Source organism: Hibiscus syriacus, unplaced genomic scaffold (genome assembly GCF_006381635.1).
Source record: "Hibiscus syriacus cultivar Baekdansim isolate YM2019G1 unplaced genomic scaffold, ASM638163v2 tig00113124_pilon, whole genome shotgun sequence".
Classification (NCBI taxonomy): domain Eukaryota; kingdom Viridiplantae; phylum Streptophyta; class Magnoliopsida; order Malvales; family Malvaceae; genus Hibiscus; species Hibiscus syriacus.
Genome location: NW_024063444.1, coordinates 3,256,462 through 3,269,048, shown reverse-complemented (window position 1 = coordinate 3,269,048; position 12,587 = coordinate 3,256,462).

Below are 12,587 nucleotides of genomic sequence, written 5' to 3'. Positions count from 1 at the left end.
AGTTTAGGACCACTTCCAGTTGCCATGATATCACATTTTGGGCATGAATTTAAGGGTATTTGAGGAAATTTAAAGGACACAAAACCCTATAAATTCCCCACTATAAATAGAAAATGATGCATACGATTCCAAAGAGACACTTTTACCTACCCTAAAAGCTTTGGAAAGACAGCTACAAAACCTTCTTCTCCATCGTTTTACTCTTCCATTCTTGGTGTCCTTCATAGCCGAGCTTCGTCAGAGTAGCGGCTAGGCCCTCGCGAGAGGCTAGCACACTGGAGCAGTCATGGTGGTGGTATGACGTCACGACAACAACTCTATTTAGAGAGTTTTCTTCTCTTCGTTCTTCATTTCTTATATTTTAAAGAGATTGTACTTAATGAATATTTTGGGATGATTTTAGCCACACCATAAACTGTTCTACTTGATGTTGGATTTGTTGGGATGATGTTTTTATTTTGTGTTTAATGGATGATTAAGTATGTTTTTGTTTTATGTTGTTTAGTTCACTATTTTAACTTTATGTTGTAGCATTGTAAGAGCTTTTAAGAGATATTTTGATGACATGGCATAAAATTCTTAGTCTTTGTTAGAGTTATTGAGAGATAGTCGTTTTTTTAAGAGTAGATGCCTAATATCGAGATAGTTAGGTTAGATATAAGTGAAAAAGGGAGCAAATCCAGGATGGTGAGGTTCTAATGCGGATTTCAAATGACTAAAAGGGATATCATTTATTTGATAGGCTAGGGTCACAGTTTACACTGAAAGGTATTGTCGTGGCAATAGTTTTATCAGGTTCCTTACTAGAGATAGCCTAGGAACACTTCTAGTAAATCCTGTCGGGCAGCATAGACATAGCGTACTTAGATCATCCTAGACATATAATAATTTCTCGCCGTAGCAAATCTAACCCAAGTGCTTCGTAAGAAATCTGTTTGTGTGAGGTTTTCAGTCTATATTCAGAACTCAAATATTTCTTGCCTTAGCAATTTTTATTATTATTTACTCTTGCACAAATTTATTGCCACTATACAAAGTTCTTGTTCACTTCACAAAAATTTCTTTCCATAACATATTTTTCCATTTGTTCATACCATCTGCCACATCATATTTTCCCTTGTTTATATCATTAGACTTAAGACACTTAGGATTAGTTAGTGACACCTAATTCTTAGTTATAGCTTGCTTTAAAGAAATCCCCCAATCCCTATGGAGACGATACTCACTACTATATTACTTGCATCGATGGTATATACTTGCACGGATTTACATTCCATAACACACATTTACATGCGATCATGACCCAGACAATTAAATCTATAAACAGGTTGAAAGCAGCGGGTGAAGTTGGGTTAGGTGCTCTATTTTACCATAAATTTTGGCATATCATTGGTAAGAAAGTTGTAGTTTTTGCATTGCTCTTATTCAGGACCTCTATGATACGAGGTTGGTCAATTATACGCACATTGTCCTCTACCCAAAGGTGAATAACCTACGATTTTTGTCTCATTTCCGACCGATAAGTCTATACAATGTGTTATACAAAATAATTTCAAAATGATGGTATTTCGCATGCAGGATTCGTTACATTTATGTATTGATGAAACTCATAGCACCTTTGTTCCAGAGAGGCTTATATATGATAACATAATTATTGCTTACAATCTTCTTCATTCTTTTATAAGGAAGCGTGAAGGCAAAGTCTGTTATTTCGCGTTAAAGCTCGATATGAGTAAAACCTATGATCGGGTTGAGTGGGGTTTTGTTTGGAGTATTATGAGTAAAATGGGCTTTTTCTCCTATCTGGGTGGAATTTGTCAAGAGGTGTATATGAGTAAAATGGAGTCCAAGGAGATAGATTTTATCCGAGAAGAGGGTTGAGGCAAGGTGACCCCCTTAGTCCCTACTTATTTTTATTTTGCGGAGAAGCGCTCTCCTTACTCATTCGGCAAGCAGTTTCCACAGGTCACTTCCATGGTGTTCGCATAAATCGGTATGCTCCATCTATTTCACATTTATTCTTTGCAGATGACAACCTTCTATTTGGAAAAGCAAATGTTGAAATGACGTCTCGCCTTAAAGACATGCTTCGTCTTTATGGTGAATGTTCAGGCCAAGTAATTAATTTTGATAAATCGGGTCTTTTCTTCAGCACATATGTTTCTAATGAGGACAGAAATGATGCGAGGAAAAATTTTGAGGTACAGAGCTCGACAAACATGGAAAAATATATGGGTTTGCCAGCTATTGTAGGGAGGAATAAGCAGGGAGCTTTTGCCTATATCCAGGACCGATTTTATGCTCGAATCAGGAGCTGTAGTATCAAGGCGTTGTCACAGGGTGGGAAAGAAGTATTCGTTAAATATGTTCTTCAGGCTTTACTGTTATATGCTATAAATTGCTTTCTTTTACCAGAAAGTGTGTTCAGAATTAGAAAGCATTATAACACGTTTTTTTGTGGCAGAATTCTAAAAGTGGGAAAGGTATTCATTAGTGTACGTGGAAAACATGGAGTTATCCTAAAGCTCAAGGTGGACTAGCCTTTCGGGATATGTCCAAGTTTAACGTTGCACTTTTGGCGAAGCAGGGATGGAGATTGTTTACAAACCGGCCTTCTCTTATGGAAATACTTCTCCGAGCAAAGTATTTCCCTAATGGGTATTTTCTTAGTTCTCATTTGGCTCATGTCCATCTCATATATGGCGAAGTATCTGGAGTGCGAGAGGGTTGTTGGAGATGGGGCTTCGGTAGAGGGCAGGCTCAGGGTCAACTATATTTGTTTGGAATGATTATTGGCTCCTAAGCTGTGTGGTAACGCGTGTGGAATCCCCTTTGAACTCGAACGTTGAAAGGGTAATTGACCTAATTGATTCAAACTCGAAAGATTGGAACGAAGAGCTAATTCAAAGAGTATTCATGGAAAAAGAGGTGAATCTTATTCTTAGCATTCCTCTATCCAGATTCCCTTTAGAAGATTTTCGAGTGTGGAGCGCTGATAATACATGTTTGTTCACAGTCCGTAACGCTTATAGATTGTTATTTCATGATGTTAATATTTCAAATTTAGAGTTAGCCGTTTTTAAATTTATTTGGGGCAGTTCTTGTCAAAGAAAAATTAAACTTCAAATTTGGAAATTTTTGTGGAATTACATGCCATCTTTGCAAAATTTGTGCTTTAAAAAATTTACAAACAATTCCTCTTGTCCTAGTTATGGCGGTGGTCCAGAAACAAGGGTTCATGTTATAAGAAAATGTATTCTAGCGAAACAGGTTTGGGGGGACATGCAAGTGTTTTGGCCGATTGAAGAAGAAGATTCGGACTGCGTTAGTTGGTTGCACTGGTTGTTTACACATAACAACACAAACAAACATGCAAAGTTATTAATAATAGTTTGGGCTCTATGGTATGCTAGGAATATATGTATTCATCAAGGAAGAGTTCTGCAGAGAGAAGAGCTTACCACGTTAATTAGAACCCAAAATCAGGACTTTTCAAGTGCGAATTCGCGTCTGGGTTTTTTCTACGCCAACTTCGAGTGTTCGATGGTTTCCCCCTATAGCTCCTTTGCGTCAAGGTGAATTTTGAAGCCCGGTTTTCACATGCAACACATAAATCGTGGTCGGGAGTCATCAGCAGAGATTCGGAGGGACAAATCTTGGGTGCATGCATAAGATGAGTGAAGAATATTACCTCTATTTTTATGGCGGAGACGAAAACGGCGATTCATGCTATCCAGTTAGCTTCTGATCTGGGTTTCACAGAAGTCATCATCGAAGGGGATTCCAGGAGTGTCATCTGCAAGCTTTTATCAAATTTAGTTGACCGTTTTGAAATTGGTTCACTGATTTGGGAGGCACAAAGAAGAACATAATGTTTCGAAAGCTGCTGTTTTCGGCTTATTCCTAGAGAAGGTAATATGGTTGTTCACTTTTTAGCTGCTGAGAAGGAATATGGCATGGAAGACCGCTTTTGGGTTGAGGAGGAGCCGAGAACTGTTGAACATCAGGCGGTGATGGATCGGAGATGGGTAGATCCACCATAAAGTTATTGGTTCTCTGATTCGAGTTTGAAGATAGGATCGATTTCTGCTTCGTTTTCTTACCCAGCTCTCATCAATGTGTTTTTTCTGGATTGAAGAATGAAGGGTAAGAAGTGGAAGGCTAACTTCTCTTGGGTTATTTTTATTCTTCTTAGTTGTTGCTGTTCATTTCCTTTATTCTTTTTATTGTTTTGTGTACGTTTTTAGTATGTGTTTTGTGTTACACCTAGACGCCATTTGTGTGGCGTTTTTACAGAAATATCACTCATAAACTTAATAATTATATGTCAAACATAATTTCTTTTAATATTATCGATATAGTACTATTTTTGACAAAGCGCAGATCGCTATCCTCGCCTTCGTAGGGTTCTGTTCGAGCTGGCGTCACGTCAAGAGAGGCGCAGATGTCATTTGCGCCTTCGCGGGATTTCTGACATGTACGTAAGGCGCGGATAATGATCTGCACCTTCTATTATTGGTACCACCCGAGAAGCTCGGTTTTTTAAACCCTCCACCTCCCCTATAAATAAGAACCCCATCTATGCAAACATCACCACATCAAAATTACTTGCTTATTTTTGCTTTTATCAATTCCTTCTATTTTTTTTGTAAGGTAAAACTATTTTTTATTATATTAAATTTATTTTATATATGATTATTTGAATAAATGTTATTGTACTAATTATTTTTGTATTCTTTTGTGATTGTAAAATTGGAAAGTGGGATAATACATCGAGATATTTTTGCCGATACTGTAACAATATAAAAATTATGTTATTTAAATTATTGTGAAAATTTGTAATTTTTTATTAGTTTATATTTTAATTCATATACTATTTATTTAATTAGGCGTATTTCAACTATTGTTTTTGCAGATATAAGACTCTTAATCTTTCAAACTCTCAAAATAACGCGTATTTCAATAATTGTTTACTTGGAGAAATTCTGGAAGAATAAACCGGCATCGTCTTCGCATCAAATCATTATATTAGAATATATTTCAAGAAAAACATCACTCTTGAGGAGCTGATAACGAAAATTTCAAGGAAGATTCATGTTGGAAGTACTAGAAGATTCATGTTGGAAGTACTAGAAGATTTTCCTGCAATATTTTCATTAACTTATACAACATTCAAACTATCCAACGATGACGAGGTTGTTATGATTGTTAATTATCAAAATCAATATTCAGACACCGATACACAGATGTATGCGAAATTTATTGAAGTGTGTGCTGTTCGTGGTATGTCATTATGCTTACACTATTGGCTGACTTAACAATCTGATCAAGTTGACAACCCAACTCAAGTAATGTGTAATGATTTTAACTCGTTAATGGGAAATTCACATAATTGTGTCATCCCATCAAGTTCAATGGGGAGCCATTCATCAACAACTTTTTACGATCTATACCGAGGTGGCTCCACAAACAATTAGTATGGAAACATCGCGTCCAATTCAAGGGGAAGGTATTCATCTGCCAATTTCTTTGACCTGAATATGGAGATGCTTTCGACGCAGTAATCTGTGCAGTACCCATTTGACACGATGCCTTCTAGTTCCAGGGGGAGGCATTCAACTGTGAGCTTCTTCGACCTCAATATCGAGATGCCTTCAAGTTCAAGGGGAAGGCATACAACTACCAGCTTGTTCGACCTAAATGTCAACAACGTGGATGAACCCTTATCTCCACCAGAAGAACCTCTTCGTAAACCAGGTGCAGATGATACTGAAACTGAATAACTTGTTCAGCCAGAATCACTGCAGTTAAACATGGACTCTGATGATGATGTAGATGAAGTTCCCACAAATACGGTACACACCGAACCTCCAGCATACGTGTATGAAGTTGACTATGGTGCAATGTACGGGCTAGAATTTGTGGATATGCCTAATGTCGATGACTACAAATTTAACACATCAGTCAATGATGTTGAGTTATATAAATGAATGAAATTTCCATGCAATGAAGAAATGATGATGGCAATTAAGAATTACAATATTTGTAATTATGTTCAGTCTAGAGAGACCGTTCCACCACCAAAAAGTATATATGTCACTGTGTCCAGCATGATAACGGATGTAATTGGATGGTTCGTGTATCGAAGAGGAAGAGGAAAAAATAATATATGTGAAGTAACGATATACAACGGTCCTCACACATGTTGTGCTGGAGGGATCAACCAGGATCATCCCAACTTGGACTCCAACATGATTTGCCAATCTATCACGCTCATGGTAAAAGCAAGCTCCCATATAGTTATTGCGGTGCTGATTTCAGCTATACAATTGCAGTATTGGTATACTGTCTCATACAAGAAAGCATGGAAGGCAAAGCAGAATGCCATTAAAAAACTTTACGACGAATGAGATGCATCTTACAATGAACTACCAAGTTGGTTTAGGGTAGTGCGCAGATTGAATTATAGGATAATTGTCGACTTCGAAATTTGCTATGCATACTAAAATGATCGAGTGTTTCGCGATTGATGCTAATTCTACCAATTTTTTTAGATTTATCCACAGTGCATTAATGATGTGAAATACCGTAAGCCCGTGGTCCAAATCGACAGGGCATTCTTGTATGGAAAATACAAGTAAATTTTACTATTGACAGTTATCCAAGATGGTAATCGTAACATTCTTCCAGTTGCTTTTGCCCTTGTTGAAGGAGAATGTATAGATTCTTGGGTCCAATGTGGCATTTCATATCGCGGAGTTGTGATCAATGCAACAATGAATTCTTTAGGTCCAATGTGCAACCACCCTATATCCAACATTGGTACTATATCCGACACATTACTGTTAGCTATCATGGAAGGTTCAAGAAGAATGATGAGTGTCAATTACTTCTGCGCATGGGTATGTCAAAATGTTTTTTTTTCTCAAACATTTTCAATTTTTTTATGAAAACTTAACAGTAAGTTCTATATTTGATGCTTAGGTTACAAAATATTACCTGAAACATTTGAGTCCATGCTTTAAGATTTGTAAGGAAATAACGAGGAATGATACGATTATATCAGCCTCATCAACAAAGAAATGTGGAAAATGCATATGATGGTGGATACCGATATGGACACATGAAGACCAACTTGGATGACGCTATCAATTCGACCTTAAAGGGGCACACCATTTACTAGTAATGACTTTAGTTAAAACAATATATTTTTTTTGGGAGCGCTTTTTGCTAAGCTCGGGGGACAAACTCAAACTTGGATGCAAAACGGTTATGTCTATCACCCAAGATTAGTTACAAATCTACAAAAAAGAATTGTTGCATCAAATGGAATGTCTATAACAATCTTCTCTAAAACCCATGAATTATTTCGTGTCACAGAGATGCCACGACCTCTTCAAGGGATTTAAGCTAACTCGTTCAGAGTTAATCTACAAGACAGATGATGTGACTGTAGCTTTTTTCAAGCTCTGAAGTATCCATGGTCTCATGTCGTAGCAGTTTACTCTCATACCTGTCAATACTATAACCGTTTTGTGGATCCCGTATACCAACTTTCAGAAGTGTTTAAGGTATATGAATTTGAGTTCCCCCCATAGGTAATGAGAAAGCCCCTGATATGGTTCAAAATTAGCTTCCGATTGTACCATATTCGTCCTTATTAAGGGAGCTCGATTGTCCAAAATCCACTCAAATTCATTGTGATATAAATATTCGGGAGACGTCCAAAGAAAACAGAAGATGTAGGCATTGTAGAAACCTAGGACACAATAGGAAAAATGTACATCTCTTTTGTCAACAAGTAACTGTTGATGTTGTGATTGATGTAATTGTTGTTTATGAAATCAAAGTTTCTGTTATTTAATTGTCATTTACTTTCAATTAATGTCGTTTGAGCATCACCAATTAATTGGAAACTCAAGAAATTAAATAATAAAAACAATTCGAACAAACTAAAAACAAGAAAACGATACAACTAAAAAAATAAAAACAACTAAATAATAAAAATAATTCGAATAATTAAATAAGAAATATAATAATAAAAAAATTAAAAAAAGTCTATATTTAAATAAAAACTTTACAATTGTTGGTAAATAAAAAAAATTAAATAAAAACGTAACGAAGTAAATAACTCTATCGATTTCGGTGTCTTGAATGTATTCCGCAGGGCGGTGGTTGTCTGTGTCGATGAGGATTTCTTCGTATAACTTGTTCTACCTCCTCACTTTCATCATCATCATCATCATCATCAGGAGCGGATACATTTTATTGATGAAGGACGAGTGACGATGTAGCACCTCCATAGAATAAGGACCCTGTAGGTGTATGGCTGACTATCCCACCGCTCACAGAAAACTGTGAAAACTACGAAAACACCGACATCGATGAATGCAAAAACTGCACTGGAGATGTATGTGCATGCGGTGAAGCATTACTCTAAATAACTAGCATATGAACCCCAAGTTGGATATGCAAACATAAAAGTATAATATCCGCCAAGAGGGGTCATAAAACTCTGCGGCGGCGGCGGCATTTGGTATGGAAGTGGTGGCGTCTGACCTGACTGCAGTGGCATTTGAAATGGTTGCGGTGCCATATGATATGGTTATTGTGCCATCTGAAACGGCTGTAGAATGTACAACGGTGTAGACGGTGGCTGTTGTAATAGTTCCGCTGTTGCAGTTGAGAATGAGCCAGAAGCACCTGCTCTCCGTCCACAAGTCAGGGGAAATTGATGCTGCGACGGTGGATATCTTTGTCGATGTTGATGAATGTGCCCTCTTCGTGTTTCCTCGAAAAGTAGGAACGGTTTACCGTTCGTGTTGAACCACTCATAATAATCCTCTGTAACCCAGTAATGATCCACATAAATGGGTTCTGTATGGGAATGCACCCACGTCGATCCTCTTATATCATTACCCACTCAATGTGCTTCAGCAGCCAGTCGACTTCTTTTTTGCCCTGCCTATTGATGATATGAAAATCATCGAGATTCTTAGCTGCTTTCAAAATAGATTGTACAAAACTAAATTGGCGGAGCAAGCGATTTGTAGGATGCCACTCGACAATAGAATAACATATCAGAGGGATCACTGCCATCTTGACATCTAATGAGCCTCTTAAGTGATGTGGGATGCAAATCCTCATTTTTTTAGTAGAATAAAGATCCCATTGAAACTAAAAAAATATATATATAATTCTTATCAAAATAATATTTTAATTATATAATGATAATTAAAAGTAGATAATAATATTTAAATACATGCATGTATACCAGCCTTCTGATCAATGAGTAGCCTAATTTCTTCCAATTCATCAGGTAAATCCTGATGATCTTTTCTTGCACTTGACCACCTATTCAATGAAATAATTTTCATTATATACTCAGCAAAATTATTTATATACGAAATCAGTATTGAAATTACCTCAATAATAGTGGGAAGACCAACGAGTTTTTCATCACAGGACATATAAAGGGTATGCGATATCATGTCTAAGACTGAAGAAGAATGAAACATTTGATGATAGCATTTTTTCGATAGTCAGTAGCTCGACACATTTTCCTTTACAGAAATACCAAAACTGCGAAGCCCCAATTGAGTGTGCCAGCATGATGAAAATTTGCGAGGTGACGTAACCACATATAATGAATTTGGTTGCGCGTTTTTTCGAGCATCATGAGCCCTCCTATGAGTGTAATATGGAAGCACGCACAAACATTTTAACCTGCTCCTCGGAGGTATCGCAACTCAAATGTTAGAAATTTGTATCAAACCAATTTAACGAGACCACCGCTGAAATTAGGCGGGACACTTCCAAGATATTCCTCGCATAAGGAATGCCAGTCACCATGCGCCACCCCAGAAATCCTCCCTATTTACAGAAATCCCCAAATGCGTGGAAATATTCTCCAGCGTAATTGTGCACTCTCCACTGGGAAGATGTTATGTGTGTGTCTCTGGTCTCCACTTCTCAACCAATGAAGATGTAACATCCTCAATACTGGGTTAGTGAGTAAATTGTTAAATTTCAGAATTTAGTGGATAATGTAGAATAATGGAATAGTTCAATGACTTATATGAAAATGTTGTGTAGGATTAAATTATAAAGAGGGAAGAATTGAAGGACAAAATGGCCATTTGTAAAGAAAATAATCAAGTATGGTTATATATATATTAACCACATGAGGGAGAGGGAAACTAAGTGAGTTTCCAAAATTCTCTTCTTCTCCTTTCTTCTTCATGTGTGGAAGCCAAGAGATAAAGGTGAGTTTCTGGTTAATTGATTTCTTATTAAATTTAAGGTTGAGTTTTGATTATTAAGTAATAATTAAGCTTCAGGAGAGCTTAAATTGTCTTGAAACAATAAGATGAAGAGAATAAAGATAATTAAAAAGGGGAATAAGTGAAATCTTGAAAGAGGGTTCTTTAATAAAGTTTGAGATTGAATTTGACTTGTCATCTATGAGAATAAGAAGTTATAAGAGTTTTAATTAAGTTTGGATAACATGGAAAACGTGGTAAGATTCTTAGTTTTAAGAATTTGGATGAAATATGAGAGGTTATAAGGTGTAGAAATAATATAAATTAGTTATGGTGGTTATAAATGAGTTTGATAGCATAATAAGGGTTCGATACATGAAAATTTTGGTGAAGTATTGATGAATTTCGGGTGAAAATAGCCTATTTTGGGCAAGTGTATCGATACACTATGAATATGTATCGATGCACTAAGACAAAATTTTGAAGAACTGTTACATAGTGCATCGATATATTCAGGGGTGTATCGATACACACTGGCAGTCATCGATGCATAGAAATTTCAAACCTAATTTGTGTACCGATACACCCATAGTGCATTGATACCCCTAAAGGAAAAAATGAATATTGGTTCATTAAATTCGTTTAAGCTATTAGTATCAAATTACAAGATGTAGACATCTAATAATTGCCTTAAAATGTATATTTATGTAGATTCTGAGACTAAAGCAATTCTGGAACATTTGGGAAGTAAGAACGATTGAGGGAAAAGCAAAGAGATCTAAGTGAGTGCATATTAGTCAGTATATGATGTTTAATGGAAATAAGACTTGTGACAAGTCTATTTCCGATGGTAAATGCATTAATTCATAGATAGAATTATGTGTTTGTTATGTTTTATATGTGTGCATGAGTGTATGTATTGACATGTTATTGTGTATGTTATATAATTTGTGTAAATATATGTTACTGTGATAAGTCATGTGAAATAGTACAAATGACCTATATTATTATATAAGAATGTAAATTAAGTTATGTGATAAGGACATAAGGAATGAAATGAATATGTTACATAAGCTAAAAACTAAAAAATCATTTGATATATGTGAACATAGGATAACCAAGTACAAGTTATATTATATGGTATAAATGATTACACGAGAAAGGTTATGAGACTCTATGAGAATAACATATAAATTATGGGACATAAACATAAGTGGTGATTCAAAACTTTATGATCTGTATACGATTATAAAGTGAAGAACTACAAAGCTTTATGAAAAAGTATTATAGGAGTCATGTGAAATTTAACTAAATAAATAGATTACACTAGTGTATAAATAAAGTGAGATAAGTAATATAGGTTATATGATCTGTATGAATTCAGATTAATGAAATTAAATCATGTGAACAGTTACAAATAAGTTATGAGAGTGAATTGGAAAAGTGAGATAAGATGAGTAGAAATTACTTATAGGATAAAATGAGATTATATGAACATGTAGTATAAACTTAATGAGGGAGATTTAGATGAAATTATTATATGATATGAGTAAATAGCATTACTATGCAAATTATATGAAAGAGTATACATGAGTACATAAGTAAATCCTTATATTATTGATAGGACATATGAGACTATATGCTTATGTAATAATCTGGGAAAGTGAAATGAGTTCAATAACATTTAACTATGTGAATATAAGTATATGTGATGTGCAATATATGACAATGATCTATGAAATCATAGGAAAAGTGACATGAAGTACGCGAAAATAAGTTATGTGATTACATGTATATGTGAATACGTTTATGAGATATAAGTGATATGAATTATCATAAATGATAATGCCCGTGTTATGTAAAATGAGAGCTAGAGGTATAGCTGGCATGCCAAGAGTCGAGGGTTACTTATGTCTTTCGAGACATATGGACAGTTTACCTATGTTCTTCGAGACATATGGACAATGTTACCTATGTTCTTTGAAACATATGGATAGGTCCTTCGGGACACAGATTTCATATGCCACTTGGTGGATTTTATACAAGTTGTGGTCACAGCATATGTGTGCACAACCTCATAGTACTCGTATACCTTGAGTTCTCACTAGTGTATATGGGCTTATAAAGGACAGAAAGAGTATGTATATAATTGTATCTTAATATGGTAATGTTATTTATATTGTTATGTGCATGAGATAATAAATTATTATATGACAGACATAATTGTATATTAATATGGTAGCATCATGATATTGATTCGTATATATTGTATGACTGGTTTATGATTTAATGAACATAATTGCATTTGAATAATAGATTGTATGT